This window comes from Dendrobates tinctorius, unplaced genomic scaffold, assembly GCF_039654945.1.
Source record: "Dendrobates tinctorius isolate UK_male_01 unplaced genomic scaffold, ASM3965494v1 ptg000048l, whole genome shotgun sequence".
NCBI classification, from domain to species: domain Eukaryota; kingdom Metazoa; phylum Chordata; class Amphibia; order Anura; family Dendrobatidae; genus Dendrobates; species Dendrobates tinctorius.
The window spans coordinates 6,337,501-6,342,500 of NW_027361716.1; the positions used below are offsets into that span (position 1 = coordinate 6,337,501).

Below are 5,000 nucleotides of genomic sequence, written 5' to 3' on the forward strand. Positions count from 1 at the left end.
TTCCCTCTTCATAATGTGGATTTGGAGTCAGTCAGCTCCAAAAACATCCTTAAAAATAATCCAAAAATGCTGAGAAGACTGAACATAATCATTTCCAAGTAAAAAAGACTTGATGTTCATTTGATCAGGTTTTGGAGCGTCTATTAACCATCTCAAGTTTCCAAAAATGTCCAGCGGTTAACTGAAATTACCATATCAATCTTCAGCTGTTTTTCACTTTGAACAGCTCCATACCTATAATACAAGTCAAGGGTAAGGTTCGAAAGACCCTATAAAGGGTCCTGATTGACTTTTGTGTGCTACAAAAAAAGCCACAAAACACATTCAAATGACGCCGAAAAGAATTTTTAGAAAAACACCACCAAAAATGTTTATAAGGCACTTTAGGAAATTCTGGAAAAAACAAGAAAAGATGGCTTAGAGAAAAATCAAAAACACTTCCTGAAGCCATTTTGGCTTCAAATCCTTGTCAGATTCACCCACTTGGAAAGAGTGTTATGTGAATATTGACTCAAGTCACAGAGTATGAGATTGCTTGGTATGACATAGACAATTTTAATTTTTGCTAATCCTACTTGATTGACAGCTTTGACCATGGTATTCCATGAATCCTTGAACTCTTTTTTTGTCTTTTATTATGTGGATTTTAAATTGCTTGTTTCATCATAAACATTGGGCATCGTCGATCTGAGTGCAGATGGAAAAATCGAAATGTGTGCCCAGGTTCCACTGAGATTTGAATTCAGATCACAGGATTCAAAGTCCAGAGTGCTAACCATTACACCATGGAACCAACCATTACACAGTCATGGCTGCGGCTTGTTGTGCTGAATAAAGCATATGAAATTGTGAACGATGGCGAAAACAGGCTCCAAAGCTGCAGTGCAAATCTGCAATCATACACAATGGTAAATTGATATCTTATAACCTTTCATTCCACAAATTTACCAACATTTCCACGATATCACAGCTAGTACAGTTTGAAATGTTGATGAAAAGTGGCTAGTAAAAAGATTGCTGTATCTGTTACTTGGAAAAAGTGTGAAAAAAATAAATTGCAAAACTTATACTGTTAGAAAACTGTTCATCCAGTAGTTGATAAAGATTAGCATTGCATGGTAAAAGGCTTCATCTGAGAGATAATTTAAGGTTTGTGCAAATCAAAGTGCATGTCCCAGTCCATTAGCCAGGACAGCGGTCTGTGGCTGCTGGACAAGATCAAGAGAAAAACCTCTTACCTGATGGCACCCACGGTGCTTCTTTTGATTAGCGGCAAGTCGCACATGTAATGTTGCTCCAGAATAGATTATCTAAAGAACAGTCAAAGATAAAGTCAGTTTGGTCCTAGAAACTCGCTCCATCACATATCACTGTCATGGGGAATAGACTAGTAAACATGCAAATTGAACAACAAAGGTAAAAGGTCAAAAAGTTATTGAAACATAGACGTAGTCGGCAGGATTTGAACCTGCGTGGTGAGACCCCAATGGCTTTCTAGTCCATCGCCTTAACCACTCGGCCACGACTACTCAGACGTCAAGTTGTTATGAGTTTCACACACGTTTTCTAATAGCTCCATGATCAAACTCAGTGATCAACCCTCTGGAAGACATCTCAGAAAAAGAAAAGAAAATACAATGTCTCAGTAAAATGCAAAAATCTGATTTAAATTCATCATCCATGGGAACCATTCACAGTTTAAAGCTTTTCCCTCTTCATAATGTGGATTTGGAGTCAGTCAGCTCCAAAAACATCTTTAAAAATAATCCAAAAATGCTGAGAAGACTGAACATAATCATTTCCAAGTAAAAAAGACTTGATGTTCATTTGATCAGGCTTTGGAGCGTCTATTAACCATCTCAAGTTTCCAAAAATGTCCAGCGGTTAACTGAAATTACCATATCAATCTTCAGCTGTTTTTCACTTTGAACAGCTCCATACCTATAATACAAGTCAACGGTAAGGTTCGAAAGACCCTATAAAGGGTCCTGATTGACTTTTGTGTGCTACAAAAAAAGCCACAAAACACATTCAAAAGACGCCGAAAAGAATTTTTAGAAAAACACCATCAAAAATGTTTATAAGGCACTTTAGGAAATTCTGGAAAACACAAGAAAAGATGGCTTAGAGAAAAATCAAAAACACTTCCTGAAGCCATTTTTGCTTCAAATCCTTGTCAGATTCACCCACTTGGAAAGAGTGTTATGTGAATAATGAGATTGCTTGGTATGACATTGACAATGAGTGACATAAACAATTTTAATTTTTGCTAATCCTACTTGATTGACAGCTTTGACCATGGTATTCCATGAATCCTTGAACTCTTTTTTTGTCTTTTATTATGTGGATTTTAAATTGCTTGTTTCATCATAAACATTGGGCATCGTCGATCTGAGTGCAGATGGAAAAATCGAAATGTGTGCCCAGGTTCCACTGAGATTTGAACTCAGATCACAGGATTCAAAGTCCAGAGTGCTAACCATTACACAGTCATGGCTGCGGCTTGTTGTGCAGAATAAAGCATATGAAATCGTGAACGATGGCGAAAACAGGCTCCAAAGCTGCAGTGCAAATCTGCAATCATACACAATGGTAAATTGATATCTTATAACCTTTCATTCCACAAATTTACCAACATTTCCACGAGTATCACAGCTAGGACAGTTTGAAATGTTGATGAAAAGTGGCTAGTAAAAAGATTGCTGTATCTGTTACTTGGAAAAAGTGTGAAAAAAATAAATTGCAAAACTTATACTATTAGAAAACTGTTCATCCAGTAGTTGATAAAGATTAGCATTGCATGGTAAAAGGCTTCATCTGAGAGATAATTTAAGGTTTGTGCAAATCAAAGTGCATGTCCCAGTCCATTAGCCAGGACAGCGGTCTGTGGCTGCTGGACAAGATCAAGAGAAAAACCTCTTACCTGATGGCACCCACGGTGCTTCTTTTGATTAGCGGCAAGTCGCACATGTAATGTTGCTCCAGAATAGATTATCTAAAGAACAGTCAAAGATAAAGTCAGTTTGGTCCTAGAAACTCGCTCCATCACAGATCACTGTCATGGGGAATAGACTAGTAAACATGCAAATTGAACAACAAAGATAAAAGGTCAAAAAGTTATTGAAACATAGACGTAGTCGGCAGAATTTGAACCTGCGCGGGGAGACCCCAATGGATTTCAGACCACTCGGCCACGACTACTCAGACGTCAAGCTTTTATGAGTTTCACACATGTTTTCTAATAGCACCATGATCAAGCTCAGTGATCAACCCACTGGAAGACATCTCAGAAAATGAAAAGAAAATACAAGGTCTCAGTAAAATGCAAAATCTGATTTAAAGTCATCATCAATGGGAACCATTCACAGTTTAAAGCTTTTCCCTCTTCATAATGTGGATTTGGAGTCAGTCAGCTCCAAAAACATCCTTAAAAATAATCCAAAAATGCTGAGAAGACTGAACATAATCATTTCCAAGTAAAAAAGACTTGATGTTCATTTGATCAGGTTTTGGAGCGTCTATTAACCATCTCAAGTTTCCAAAAATGTCCAGCGGTTAACTGAAATTACCATATCAATCTTCAGCTGTTTTTCACTTTGAACAGCTCCATACCTATAATACAAGTCAAGGGTAAGGTTCGAAAGACCCTATAAAGGGTCCTGATTGACTTTTGTGTGCTACAAAAAAAGCCACAAAACACATTCAAATGACGCCGAAAAGAATTTTTAGAAAAACACCACCAAAAATGTTTATAAGGCACTTTAGGAAATTCTGGAAAAAACAAGAAAAGATGGCTTAGAGAAAAATCAAAAACACTTCCTGAAGCCATTTTGGCTTCAAATCCTTGTCAGATTCACCCACTTGGAAAGAGTGTTATGTGAATATTGACTCAAGTCACAGAGTATGAGATTGCTTGGTATGACATAGACAATGAGTGACAGACAATTTTAATTTTTGCTAATCCTACTTGATTGACAGCTTTGACCATGGTATTCCATGAATCCTTGAACTCTTTTTTTGTCTTTTATTATGTGTATTTTAAATTGCTTGTTTTATCATAAACATTGGGCATCGTCGATCTGAGTGCAGATGGAAAAATCAAAATGTGTGCTCAGGTTCTATTGAGAATTCAACTCAGATCACTGGATTCAAAATACAGAGTGCTAACCATTACACCATGGAACCAACCATGACACATTCTTGGCTGCGGCTTGTTGTGCTGAATAAAGCATATGAAATCGTGAACGATGGCGAAAACAGGCTCCAAAGCTGCAGTGCAAATCTGCAATCATACACAATGGTAAATTGATATCTTATAACCTTTCATTCCACAAATTTACCAACATTTCCACGATATCACAGCTAGGACAGTTTGAAATGTTGATGAAAAGTGGCTGTATCTGTTACTTGGAAAAAGTGTGAAAAAAATAAATTGCAAAACTTATACTGTTAGAAAACTGTTCATCCAGTAGTTGATAAAGATTAGCATTGCATGGTAAAAGGCTTCATCTGAGAGATAATTTAAGGTATGTGCAAATCAAAGTGCATGTCCCAGTCCATTAGCCAGGACAGCGGTCTGTGGCTGCTGGACAAGATCAAGAGAAAAACCTCTTACCTGATGGCACCCACGGTGCTTCTTTTGATTAGCGGCAAGTCGCACATGTAATGTTGCTCCATAATAGATTATCTAATGAACAGTCAAAGATAAAGTCAGTTTGGTCCTAGAAACTCGCTCCATCACAGATCACTGTCATGGGGAATAGACTAGTAAACATGCAAATTGAACGACAAAGATAAAAGGTCAAAAACTTATTGAAACAGAGACGTAGTCGGCAGGATTTGAACCTGCGCGGGGAGACCCCAATGGATTTCTAGTCCATCACCTTAACCACTCTGCCACGACTACTCGGACATCAAGCTGTTATGAGTTTCACACATGTTTTCTAATAGCACCATGATCAAGCTCAGTGATCAACCCTCTGGAAGACATCTCAGAAAAT

The 5,000-nt window shown here is 37.7% G+C and overlaps 2 non-coding genes across 2 annotated transcripts; both read right to left on the minus strand.

The window, feature by feature from the left end:
* Nucleotides 1-721: 721 nt before the first annotated feature.
* TRNAQ-UUG (transfer RNA glutamine (anticodon UUG)) lies at nt 722-793 on the minus strand. Its single transcript has one exon. It is a non-coding gene; the product is annotated as a tRNA-Gln (tRNA).
* A 4,031-nt stretch (nt 794-4,824) lies between these two features.
* On the minus strand, nt 4,825-4,906 carry TRNAS-AGA (transfer RNA serine (anticodon AGA)). The gene has a single exon. It is a non-coding gene; the product is annotated as a tRNA-Ser (tRNA).
* Between the last annotated feature and the right edge of the window lie 94 nt (nt 4,907-5,000).